We start from the raw sequence: 14,101 nt of genomic DNA, 5'->3' as shown, positions 1-14,101 counted from the left end.
GCTGCTGCCAATGTCTCAGTCCCTGGGAAGGTGATCCCTGCCTGGGGAGGTCTCACCTCTCACTGAGATCTCCCAGAGCCTATCAAGTGAGTCTCTTTTCACCAAAGGACTGTACACCTTTCTTTCTTGTGATTTTAGGCTGCTTTCTGAAATGGGCGAATTTTTGCATGGACTCTTTAAAAGCATGCTTTTTCCCCCTTATGTCCAATAGCTTTTTCCCCAATAGTCCAATAGACTATTTTCAGTTGCTAATAGTCAGCAAAGCCAGATATTATGACACTTGTCTTGGTTGTGCTGAGTCTGAAAGCTGCTTATTTTGGCAAATTTACCCCACTCAGATCCCCCACTCCTCCAGGAAAGCTTCATACCTCAACATTGCTCCTGGTTAGCCATGAAGTGCTACAACTAAAAGATAGCTTTTCCCTCTCCAGTAAGGAATTTCTGCCTCTTCCACTTCAGTCAGCACTGTCCCTTGTTGTGGGGGTTATTTTATCCAGTTTCACTTCTCTCTTGGGCTAATTGTTTCAAGAGTAGTTGTAAATTTGTTGTGTCCATGGGAGGAGGTGAGTTCAGAGCCCACCTACATAGTCATCTTGACACCAGATCTGAGTTCTTAACAATCTTAACAAATTTTCCCAAGGAACAAGAAGGCCTCCAGGAAGAACGAACACCTGTAGGATAGTAATCGTCAAGGACAGAAGAAAAGAACAATGAGGGGCCCTGGAGTCCACCATGCCTGAAGGTCAACATTTCTAAAACCCTTCCTTGTTGCCCATTTTCCCTGTATAACTGCTTCAAGATTCTGTAATTCTTTAGGATGTTTTTTTTCAGACACTAGTCTGCCATCTTCCACTATGCTGGCCAATCAAATAAATTCTTTCTTTCTTGATCTCTAACTCATGGTGATTAATTGGTTCAGATGATGGTGAGCAGAGTGAGCCCATTGCTCAGTAACAAATTTCTGGTTACCCAGATGGGATATGCTTCTGCCTATGGTTACTCAACTTGGAGGAGGCTGCTTCAGGATTTTCCCAGCAACTACTGGGTGGCTTTTTCCACCTGGAAAAGCCTTCTTGTGGCCTCCTCCATTGCCAACTGCCTCTAATGCTTCAGTGATTAAGAAGTGAAGGACTGGATCATGAACTGATTAGCTTGCATCTGGAGCTAGGTAAGTCATCCGGGAGTGCACTCCTGGGTACTATATGACTTTTTCCTTGTCCAGGGGCCTTGGTCAGGCCAAAGTCCATCTGTTTTAGGCACTGTTGTTGAGGGATAAAGGAGAGTAGTCTGCCTAGCATATTATCTGGAAGACTACTTTCTGGTTTCCTTGTGGTGCACGTGCCTATATGTTCTTTTCTCCTGAATGTGTGTGTTGGTCCACTGGTCTGTGTGCCAGTTTTTCTCTTTGTCAGAATCCTATAGCATACCTCTAATGCCTGTTTCATCATTTGTGGGGATGTGAAGTCTGTGACCTTTTCTGTCGAGTGTCAAGCAGATTTGTACCCCTCAATGCAGACACTGCTGTTTGTGTGTCCTCTATCTTAATAACCCTTGGGAAGAAGCTATTAGAGCATGGCCTGACCATCTTTTCCCCCCTTTGTTTGTCTTGTCTGGCACTTTCTTTGCTGTTATTTTGTGAAAGTTAAGTTAGGGCTTAAAGTAAGTGGGACTTAAACTTTCTGCAAAATAGAAGATTTAAAAACTTTCTGCCAGGCACCTGACACTTACAGGGGCATTGGGCAATTAGATCTTTACCCCACCTTAAACCATTACCTCTTGCCTCTTTGGCTTGTTTAGCACTGGTGTGGGAACTGTGTACTCAGTTGGAGTGGTATTTGGACAAGTCCTATAGTTATCCGGATGCGTGGAGTCAAGCCCTGCACCCTTCTTCAGGTCTGTTAATTGTTGGACACAAGCTTTATTCCCACGGGTTCCACTTCATCCACCCCAAGAAGAAGCCCATTAGGATGCATACTGATCAATTGGACTGATTTCAGATATGGGTCCCTGACAGAGAAAAAGATGATCTTTTACTGTATTGTAGCCTGGCCCCAGTATACACTAGGCTCAGGAGAAAAGTGGCCTACAAATGGGGCGCTCAGTTATGATACCATCTTACAGCTAGAAATGTTCTGCAAGAAGGAAGGAAAGGAGGGTTAAATCCCCTCCATTCAAGCATATATGCTGCTATATCTAGACCAGGTAAAAGGGGAAATGAACCTAATGGCCACATAATAGTGCAAAGACCTCTTGTCATGTTGGAGGGACTGAAAGAGGATGAGGATTTGATGGTCCTGCAAACTCTAAACCTTCCAACAACACTCCAGTTCCTCTTCCTCCTCCGCCTTTCCTGGGACCACAATTTCAAGAAGAGGAAATGCCTGAGGGATACTCTCCCTCTCAAACTCAGCAAGGTATCCAATTAAGTCAGGGGGCCCTTCCTGGGGCAGAGCAGTTTCTGCTGTGGCAGTATCCCATAGGCATAAACGCACAGGGGCAACCAGCTGGCTTTGTTTGGGTACACTCTCCTTTCTCCACTTTCGACCTCTTTAATTGGAAATATAATAATCCACCATACCATGAGGACTCCCAAAAGATGACTGACTTGTTTTCTTCTGTCTTTTTCATGTATCACCTCATGTGGGCAGATACATTTATTTTGATGAACATACTCCTCACGGGGGTGAAACACAGATGGTAATAGACAAAGCTAGGGAAGACGCTAACAGGCTCCATATAGCTGACCTCAATGGTACCTAGAGAGGCCACTGTCATCATTCCTATTACCAAGGTGGCCTAGGATCCCAATGAGGCAGCAGGAAGGGGTAGGTTGGAGCACTACAGAAGATGCATCCTGGCAGGGCTAAAAACAGGGATCCCTAAACAGAAAAGTAAAGTACAAGGAATCCAGCAAAAACCCGGTGAAGATCCTTTTGAATTCTTTGAACGCATACAACAGGCTTATAGATGTTACACAGATGCTGACCCTGAGGCCCCAGAGAACATATGAATGGTCAATATGACCTTCATAGGACAAAGCACTCCTGCTATCTGGAAGAAATTGTGAAAGCTTGATGGGGCATTGGGCATGAATCCCTCCCAGCTGTTAAATATTACTTTCAAGGTGTATAACAACAGAGAGCACAAAACAAAGGAAGAGGATGTAAAACAGAGCACTGTCCTCCTTACAGCTGCTCTGACTGGGAGGAGAGCTATTCCCAGAAGCAAGACTCCTGATTGGAGGAATGGAGGTAAGCATCCTTTGGGAAAGAACCAGTGTACCTACTGCAAAAAAGGACACCAAAGAGAGAGTACCCTGAGAAGGGAAAGGGAAGTGTTGATGGTAAGAGGAGAAGGATAATTCAAATGGCTGGCAGGACTGGAGATTCAGATGGAGAGTGAAGGTGCCTGGGGACTCAACTGGGCTTTCATCATGCCATCCTCATTTCCCCACAAGAGCTTCAAGTACAATTGAAAGTGGGGAACCAGCTTTTTTGATCTATTTTTTTTTGATAGATACAGGAACCAATTATTTGGTTTTGAACCCTAAATTAACACAAGACAGCAAGATCCAGTCTGGTGACCAGAATATCAGGAGAAGTTCAACCATGGTCTTTTCTCCAAATTCTAGAATGTCAAGTTGGAGACAAGATATTGCAGCACAGGTTTTTGTTTTTGTTTTTTTTTTAAATCTAAACCTGAATGCTGTATTTCCCCCCTGGAACGAGACCTTTTGCATAAACTGAATGCACAAGTGACTTCACTCCAAGCCAGTTAGAGGTGCAAGTGCCACCAGAACAATCCTTACAGTTCCAGATGGCCCTGCTAGGCATTCCAAAACCACTGCCAGACCAGTTGTTCCTGGAAATTCTCAAGGAGGTAAGATAGGATGTGTGGACAGATGGGACACCTGAGAAGGCAAAGAATGTCCAGCCAATACACATACCAATGAAAATCCCCAAAATAAAACCTAACCTGAGACAATATCTGCTAAAGCAGGAGACTCAGAAGGGCATTCAACTCATTGTGTAGAAATTCCTGGCATCAGGGATTAATCAGACCTTGCCAGTCACCATATAATATTCCTATTCTCCTGGTCAAGAAATCCAATTCAGATGAATATTGGCTTGTCCAGGACCTTCGTGCTATAAATAAGGTCGTTTAGGACTTACACCTTGTGGTGTCCAACCCTTACAGATTGCTAACAAATATTCCTGGTGAATGCGGCCAGTTTTCAGCTTGAGACTTAAAAGACACACTCTTCTGCATAGCACTCATGGAAAAATCACAACAGCTCTATGCCCTTGAATGGTATGACCTAGACACTCAGGCCACTCAACAATATTTTCAGACATTGCTCTCCCAGGGCTCCAAAACTTCCCCTATACTATTCAGGGAGGCCCTAGGTAAAGATCTGGGTCACTTACAATTACAAGAAGGATTGCTGCTACAGTATGTGGATGACATATTGATAGCAGTATCTGGCCAATACAATAAAGACCTTAAATAATTTGGCTGAATGTGGATACAAGTTCTAGCAAAAGAAAGCACAGATCTGAAAGCAAAAATTCTCTACTTAGGATTTACATTATCGAAAGGCCAGAGGGAACTGTTGCCAGACCAAAAGAAAGCTATAGCATGCCTAACTTCTCCCACCACCCAGTGACAGCTATGAGGATTCTTGGGCATGGCTGGTTTCTGTCAGATCTGGATTCCTAACTATGGACTCATACTGAAACCCCACTATGAGGCTCTAAGAAGGCTAGACTTGGAATCACTGGAGTGGACAAAGAAATATCAGGTGGCTTTTCATACCATTAAGACAAAGCCAATTTCAGCCCAAGACTTGGGGCTCCCTAACATGGACAAGCCCTTCAACTGATATGTACATGAAAGGCAGGGAATAAGCTTGGGGGTTTCAACTCAAAAACTGGGCTTATTTTTCCAAGCAATTGGATCAGACTGTCAAAGCCTGGACTGCCTGCCTCAGGGTAGTGGCTGCTACCCGCGACAACTTTCAGGAAACTGAAAAATTCATCCTGGGCCAACCCACTAAAGTATATGTGCCACCTCAAATACTCACATTATTGGAACAAAAAGGAGGATACTGGCTCACTTCAGGAAGGACGGGCAAATATCAAGCAATCCTTTTGGACAATCCAAATGTGCGGATTAAAATATCATCCTCCCCAAACCCAATCACCTTGCTCTTTAGTGAGACATCAGAAGCCTTAGAACATGACTGCTTACAAGTTATTGAGACAGTGTATTCTTGCTGACCTGATTTGTTGGACTGTCCTCTGGAAGAATTGGACTTGGAAGTCTTCACAGATGGCAGCAGCTTCATGGATCAAGGTAAGAGATTTGCAGGGTGTATGGTGGTAACCTTACAAGAGACTTTGGAAAGTAAAGTCTTGTCCCCAGTGATTCCCTTGGCTCAAAAGGCAGAAATCATTGCCCTTACTCTGGCTCTACATCTAGCTTGAGGTGAAAGAATAAATATACACACAGACTCCCATTATACCTTTGACATACTTTATGCTCATGGGGCAATCTGGAAAGAAAGGGGACTCAAGAGTAGGGAAAAAGGAAATCAGACATGGCCCTGAAATCCTAGAACTGCTTGATGCCATTAACGAGCCTATTCGGGTAGCTATCATGCATTGCCCTGGCCACTAGAGGGAGAATACCCCTGTTGCCCAAGGATAAAGACTAGTTGACCAAGTGCCCAAAGGAGCTGCCAAGACAGTGACCCCTGCAATGAGGGGATCCCTTCTGCCACAGATAAACCTTACTGATTACAAGTCGATGTATTCCTTAAAGGAGAAAGAAGGAGCTGAAGAGTAAGGATACTACATTGAATACCCAGGAGGTTGGAAAGGGGATGCCTGCAGAGTGATTCTAGTAACTGAGGCCCTCTTATATGCTCTCTTGAGAAAAGTATATGAGAGCATGCATTATGAAAGAGATGCTACCCCCCAATGAGTTCAGAAGTACATCATAGGGCCTCACCTGCAAAAGACTATACAACGGGGTACCAAAAATTACATAATCTGTGCAAAGAACAACCACAAGACAGCTTCCAGTCCCCCACATCTGGGCACTCAACATAAAGGAAATTGGTCTACTGAAGACTGGCAAACAGACTTTACCCAGATGCCCTGGGCAACTGGGAATTTCAGGTTTTCATTAGTGTTCGTTGACACTTTTACTGGGTGGGTAGAATCCTTTCCCATTCAGACTCACAAAGCATGAGAATTCACTCAGGTTTTGCTAAAAGAAATCACCCCCAGACTTAGTCTGCCTAACACCCTGCAAAGTGATAATGGCCCAGCTTTTTTCTGCCAAATAACTCAACGAGAGTCCAGAAGCTTAGCCATCTGAAGGATACTACACTCAGCTTGGAGAACTCAACTGGAAAGAGAGAAAATGAATCACATCTTAAAGAAAGCCACTGCCAAAATCTGTCAGGAAACACAACTAATGGTTTGGGATAAGGCGCTGCCCCTTGCCCTGCTACAGGTTAGAGTGTCTCCCTGAAGCAGACTTAAATTGAGGCCGTTTGAAATTCTGTATGGGAGACCCTTTCAGGCATCTTCCCTTGGGACTGAATCTCTGGACATTTTAAGAAATGTCATGATTGCTAACTATGTTAAATCATTAAGCTCTGAATTAACTTCTACCCATAAGTTTGCTTCTCATAGGTCTTCATATCCGTCTGATGTCCCTCCATCTGATGTCCCTCTACACGCCTTCTGATCAGGTAATCATGTTTTGCTGAAAACATGTCAAGACCAGGGACCCAAAACCAGTTGTCACCCAAAGGAACAGGCCCCTTTGAGATTCTTCTCATCACTCATCTATCTGTAAAACTTGTAGGCCTGAAACTCTGAATACATTACTCCTGGATCAAAGCAGCCTCAAAATTCCAGAAAAGTATCCTACTGTATCAAGGGATAAGTGGGTGGCAGAACTCCTTTGAGAGTTAAAATATGTCTTTAAAAAAGGAAACATTGATCTAATCCTTCTTCTCACAGTTATATTGTCATGGAAAGGTAACGCCCTGGTTTGAATCACCCAGGCCATTACTTCCTCTACTGAAGTTACAAATTGCTGAGTCTGTCACCCAAAATCCTCTTCTGTCCTATAACATGGGGATCCCTTAGTTTGACCAGTACATGACTTGCCCTTTCTTCCCTCAGGGTGGACCAGAAAGCCAGTCCCTAGAGGATTATATATAGTGGATGAATAGCACAATTCTCTACTGAAAAACAGGAACATTTCCATGACCATAGGATTATGGGTTACTATTGACAGGAGGAAACAATGAGAGGCCCTGGAGTCTGTCATGCCTGAAGGCCAACATTTCTAAGCCCCCTCCTTATTGCCCATTTTCCCTATATAACTGCCTCAAGATTCTGTAATTCTTTAAGATGGTTTTTTTAAACATTAGTCTGCCATCTTCCAATTATTCTGGCTAATGGAATAAATGCTTCCTTTGTCAACCTCTAATTCATTGTTATTCATTGGCTCAGATTGCGGCAAGCAAAGCAAGCCCTTTGCTCTATAACACACTCTCCTTGTTTTTTGGTGTGTCTATTTAACAATTTTTTATCAGAATGCAGACACCTTGTTTAGAATAATAGGCACTGAGGTAAACAGTATTTTTGAGGGGAGTCTGGAAGCGGGCATGTCTTTTCTTTTGCTAAGCAGAGGGTGAGGTTTGAATCAGTCTAGTCAAGACTTAACCGGGGTTGTATTTTGTTGTTGTTTCAACAGTCTTCAAATTCATTCAACATTACTTTATTTGTAGGGAGGAGCTGTTTGTCAGAGGGCTTCTCTTAATATCAGCTTCACTGTCAGGTTTTGGTGTGTCCTTTGTGCTGTGCCTCAAGAAGAATTATCTGCACACTCTTGCTCCTCTTCCAGCAGTGACTGCTCCCGTGACTCCATGCTGGCTAACCTGCTTGGGAGAGGGGTTAGGAGTTTTGTTTCAGTTCAGTCTCATTCTTAGGCAAGTGCTTTGTTGCTTAGGTTGGGATTGGGCCTTTAAGAGTTCCTGCCTTTCTCTCCGCAGTATGGAACCTCTAATAGTCTAGGACAAGATGTTTTACTGTCCCTTCCCCATTTTTCCCCTTCCCCCAGCTGCAGGGTATCTTCACCTGTGCCCTGAAGGCAAGAGGGCTTTTCTGCCCTTCTCCTACCAGGTTAAGGGTTTTTTCTGTGTGGGAGATAGGGGAGAAAGGTCTGGTAGGGACTTCCTGCCCTTCTCATGCCGCAGCTGCTTTCACACCTCAGGCTTGCACCACAGGAAAGGATTTCTCTGGGCTACATCCTTGACTCTGATCTTTCAACAGCCCCTGGTGAGGTCGATGGAAAAAAGCCTAATGATGAAAGTGAATTTCCTGTGTCTGTGACTCTCAGACTTTCCATGTATTCCTGCTAGATTTTAGTAATTTGTTAGCAATTATAGTTGAGTTATTCTTACCAGCTTGTATAGCCTCTGACATCCGTCCCAAGTCAGAAGAATTTGCATCTCCTTTTCCTTGGAGGAGTCTGCCTTTCCTCGAGTTCTGGATTTTTGGTTGCCCTGATATTTCATCTCTTTAACGGATTCAAGAAAAGTTGTGAATTTGATTACCTAGCTTTTCAAAAATTGTAAGTACGGTAGTGAAGCTCTTTCCAGCTTTCTATGTTCTAATTATAACTTTCAAAAAATTATTTTCTTCCTTAAATTAGCCTGCGATAATTTCTATTTACTTGTAAACCAAGATTAATGAAAAAAAAAGACAAAATACATTTATCCAGATGATAGAAAGCGCAAACAAATATTTAAGAGACTTTAGACAACTATAAACACCATGAAAGCGGAAGGTCAACATGTCCAGCGGAGACCAGCTTATATAAGACTAGTGTAGAACATCAAAGGATGACCAATAAGAAGGGAATCCTGGATAAATGACTCCAGAAAAATCTATTAACTTCACTTCCTACAAGTTGTCACTGGTTTCTTGTCATAAGTAATAGGAGATTTACAGCAGGACCCTCTGAGTAAGCTTCATGTTTATTAACATGTACTTTCATCCTAAAAAAAACAGTATAAGTGTCTAATTTCACCAAGTAGGGCTATGATTAACACTTTCTGATGTCTTAAAAATTTTTTTGTTGAAGCTCTCCATAATCTTAAAAAATAATTGGCTGTCTGAACCAAATTCATTCAATCATTCAAAAATATTTATTGAGTGCCTGTCACCCACTGGTTGGTGCAAGGATGGTTTTGGAAGCATTTAACTGTTTTTCCAAATTGTTTTTTTCCCTTTTACTATGTTAAGGAGATACGGTCACCAACCACCCTGAACCAGACCAAGCCTCCCCACAAGAGCTAAGCCTATGACCTTTGCCTTAATTAATTAATTTTTTTTTGAGGTAACATCTGCTGCCCATCCTCCTCTTTTTGCTGAGAAAGATTGGCCCTGAGCTAACATCTGTGCCCATCTTTCTCTATTTTATATGTGGGATGCCTACCACAGCACGGCTTGATAAGCGGTGCATAGGTCTGCACCCAGGACCCAAACCGGCAAGCCCAGGGCTGCCAAAGAGGAAGGTGCGAACTTAACTGCCGCACTACTGGGTCAGCCCCACCTCTGCCTTATTTTAAATGCTAAGATCTCTCCAGGTGGAGCTTAGGCCTTATTACCAAAACCTGCAGTGTATGTGGAAATGTGTTTTTTAACGGAGCCTGTGCAAGCAAATACCCACCTCTCCTTTTGGAATATTCATTCCTCATCTGAAATAGAAGGTCCCTGCTTCCCTTTGTTCGAGGATGCTGTGACTCTGGAAATGATTCCTCATGGTCTCCTATTTGCTGCAAATATACTTTACTTTGTGTGACAACAACTTCTGGTGGAAAGTCTGATTTAACTTTCCAGGAGGGAACCCATTTTGGTTTCAGTAACACACCTACCACTTGCCAGGCACTCTGTTAGATGTCGGGGGTCCAGTGCAATAGGGGTATGGATCTAAGACCCCAAGCCAACCACTGAAGTCACAATTCTGGCTGGAAAAACATCAGTTAAGGGTTGCCACTTTAGAAGTTACTGTTTCAAGCTTGCTTGTTTAGACAGAATCCGTACATTAGAAGATAATTCAGCGCTCCAAGATTTATAGTTCTAAGCTTAAATGTTTTCCTTCCCAAGTATACTAAAACCTCCTTGAATAAAGTGATCATATTGTCAACCACTGTATAGTCATGAGTGTGGCAAGATCCTTGATCTAGCAGGTGTTAAGTGACTGGTGAGTGAATATATATCAATGCAAGCTAAACAGAAGGGATTTTCCTCTAGGTGTTTCAATGTTTCTATGGTCTCTGTGATGGCTACTGGTTTTTCCCTAAGAATAATGGAGAATTGGTGGTAATTTATACTGTTACACAGGGCAATCATAGGGGTTCTGATAAAACAAAGAAAGCAACCAATGAGAAGTCAGAGATGTGAATGATGTAAGTAGAGACGAGACGGGAAAAGAATATTTGGGGAATATTCAAAAGGGAAAGAAAAGGACAGACTGAGAGAAAAGAGCAGGGACATGAGAAGATTATGTAGGTTGATGGGAGGCGACGTAGCTTAATGCTTTTATTGTATGAGTGAGAAAAAAATAGGCCTTAGAAATAAAATGACTTTTCAATGGCACATAAGACTTGTTCCATAGTAATTAAATTAGGGGAAGGTAAGCAGGATGAAAGCTGGCTATAAGGAGAGAAGCTGGAAGCCAGAAAGGAGAGTCAGAAGAGGAGGGGCCATGAGTGTGAGTAGGTGGTCCAGAGAAATGGAGAAGAAATGAGGTTCTGCGTAGGCTGTCCACAGAACTAGAAAAGAAATGAGAATCTGAATAGGTGGCCCAGGGTTTAGGGAAGGAATAGATTTTCTTCTTTGCAGACAGTGAGGAAAGGAAGGGTTTTTCTCTTGGTAGAAGGAAATCAGAATAGAGATACTGTGGGGTAGGTTTGCTTAGAACAGAAATAAAAGGCCCACTTTTCTGAGAGAAAGAAAGAACATCTGCAAATGAAATGTTGTTCCTGCAACTTCCATTGCTAGCAGTTCTCCTCCAAGGTGGTGACAATAAAGATAGTAAGAACTCTGGCAACTTCCCAGTTGGGTGCAAGAGGGTCTGTGTGTGTGTATGAGTGTATGTGTTTGTGTGTTTATGTGTGGTGGGTTTTGCCTGGCATATACCTGGAGAGTGAGAGTGTCAGCTTTTTCCATTCTGAGTGTCTCTGACCAGGTCCCTGTGCTCTTCTGAAGGTTGAATATAAGGCTGGGGCCCTGGGGCCAGCAAATGTCTCCTGAGATAACTATGGCTTCCCTTTCCCTCAGATTCTGAGTGTCCCTCTCTGGCACCTTACTTTCCCCATTCTCTCTCCTTCCCAATGACTCTTTCCTGTTCCTCTTGTTTGTGGTTTTGCCGTAGACTTTCAGGAGCAATGTCCTTCCAAATCCTCCAGATCTCATCCTTTTGCAACTGCTGCTGTGTACACAACTGGGCTCAAGTTGGTTGAGTGAGTTGCAGACTCGTGGCTGTGAGAGCAACTCTGGCACTGTCTATTTCTTATGGCCCTGGTCCAAGGGCATTTCAGCAATGAGGAGATCACAAAACTGGAAAATTTATTTTGTATGTTCTCCGTTGGATTTCTTCAGGCATTTCACATCCATGCCAGTCAACTGCAGCGTGAATGTGAGTTCAGTTCCCACCACAGTGAATGGGGACATTGATGGCATGTGTGTGTCTGTCTCAATGAGTGTCTCGTTCCTCTAGGAGACAGCCTCCACTGACTTCTGAACCTTACCTTTCCCCATATAAAACTGCAATTGCACACTTTTGGGCAAAGAGTGTAATCCAGATCTTGATTCTTCAAAAGGTTCAAGTCTTCTGTTACAAACTCCTCTCTCATTGATTGCAGGCTTGTGCTTTATTATCTTCCATTAGTGGTTTCTTGTGACCAACACTTTCCCTGGCCTCCAACCAGATACCCTTGGCTTCCTCGTTCTTTGCTTGACTTATTAAAGTGTGATTTTTATCCCCCACCCATCTCTTCAGCAATCTCTATCAATAAATTCACTGTAACCTATTGCATTCCATTCACCCTAGATCCTTATAATGCCAACTCTCTCACACTCAGTCCTACCTTATTCTCTGCTTATGCTATTCGTGTTGCCTTCTTTGAACAATTTGCCACTTCCTCTTGTCACGCATCTCTTCCTCCATCTCCAACTACCAACAATTCCCCTTTTAACATAACTTCTGATAATACCAAACTTTGTTACATTCCCTCAAATTTCCTAAACTTCTCCCTTCTGTTTCTATTGTCTTTTGCTTCCGCTCATGTCATTTTATCTTTTTTACTCCCTCTTTCATCTAATTCACAATCCCTCTTCCCCCGATCCCTTTGAGGGACAGACAGCAGCAGGCTGTGAGCTGCACTTTGGGGAAACGTCAGTAGGCTTCATGCATGTTGCTTACCAAGGATCAGATTTCCTGAGTTTACAGAACAATTCATGGTTGCCATTGCCACAGGGTGGAAGCAGGGCTCAGCATGTCTGGAGACAACTCAATTGGGACCATGTGACCCTGGAAATAATCCACAGGCTCCTCATGACACCTGCCCATGATTCCTCTTGGGACTTCTCAATGAAGGGAAGGCAGATCTCCAGTGACAAGATCAGTGCTGCACTCTCCCTCAAGAATTTCCCATTTTAAAATCATACCTTGCCACATCCCATCCCCACCTTCCTGATAAGGAGCCAAGAGGGAGAGAGAATAACAGGCAACAGATTCTTGCAGTGGGAAATATGTGTCTACCTAAACTGATGTGAAGATCTGAACCTCTAAATCTGTGTTAGAGTCTTCATCTGAATATCTTTCCTGTCCTCTGCAGTAAGGTCAGAGGCCTGGCTGTCTATTGGCCCCAGTCCTGATTCCGGTTATCTGATGCTAGTTTATCACATCTGTGGATTCTACCCAAAGCCTATTTGGGTGATGTGGATGTAGAGTGAGCTGGAGCATCTGGACACTCAGTGAAGTAACATCTTGCCCGATGCAGATGGTACATGGTATCTTTGGAAGTCCTTGGAGGTGGAAGCCATTGAGACAGCTAACCTGTCTTGCCAGGTGAGACATAGAAGTCTAGGAGGGCAGGACATGATCCTCTATTGGGGTAAGAAAGAACTAGGGCCCGAGCTGCGAGTGGGAGTAGGTGGTCCTGAAACGGAGCAGGAGAGCCAGATGAGCAATTTGAGATTCTAAGGGTTTCATCTCAAAAAGGAATAAAAATAGGTAATTCAAGAAATAGAAGAGTTGAAAATGAGGGACCCATAGATGTAAGAGGCTGTGGAGAGTTAGATGAAGGATTCATCTCTGTAGAGGGACAAGAGAAGAAATAGGAAGAAAGGATATTGGTCAGGCAGACACTCAAATGAACAAAGAAAGATCCAGGAAATGCAGCAAAGCAAGTTGTGAATTTGAAATGACACATTTGCGTGCACCCAAATCTACAGAACATCACAACCCCATGGGCTTGATCTTCTGAGCACTGATGGGGCCCCTGGTACTTCTGACAGGTTTTGCATTTTGGCTTAGGAAAGCTAATGAGTTCTTGTATCCATCCTTCCTGTGCTTTTATCCATTCCCCACTTTCTTCTAATCTTTTTTGTTTTCTCTCTCTTCAGTCCTCCTCCCCTCCAGTTCCCTTCCTCTCCTCTCTTCTCACCTCCACCTCACGCAGACTGACTTCTGTCTCTGTTCTTATCAACACACCCTGTGAAATTCCAAACATTATTCTCCTTAGGAATGAGATCCAAGCAGTCCAGGGACCCAAATGCAGCATGATGATGATTTCTATTCAAGTCTTCTTGTACAAGTCTGCTGCGGTTGTTTATTTCTGCCTAACAATCAGTTGTCAATATAAGCTAACTGTAATTTTGCAAGATTTGTTGTTCTGATCTGGGATCTTGGACTTTCAAACTCGAATTATAATTCTGAACGGATGAGGTCCCAGTAACCACCACATATTCAAATATTAATGAGTTATAGGTGAATTTCAGATGTC

At 43.3% G+C, this 14,101-nt stretch overlaps 1 pseudogene; it reads left to right on the top strand.

Annotated features, from left to right (window-relative positions):
- The first annotated feature begins 3,088 nt into the window (after positions 1-3,088).
- Positions 3,089-13,696, top strand: LOC124250175 (T-cell surface glycoprotein CD1a-like; annotated as a pseudogene).
- Positions 13,697-14,101: the final 405 nt, after the last annotated feature.

Source organism: Equus quagga, chromosome 13 (assembly GCF_021613505.1).
Source record: "Equus quagga isolate Etosha38 chromosome 13, UCLA_HA_Equagga_1.0, whole genome shotgun sequence".
Taxonomy (NCBI): Eukaryota; Metazoa; Chordata; class Mammalia; order Perissodactyla; family Equidae; genus Equus; species Equus quagga.
The sequence above is the reverse complement of the archived record's forward strand: the minus strand, read 5'-3'. Positions and strand labels throughout refer to the sequence as shown.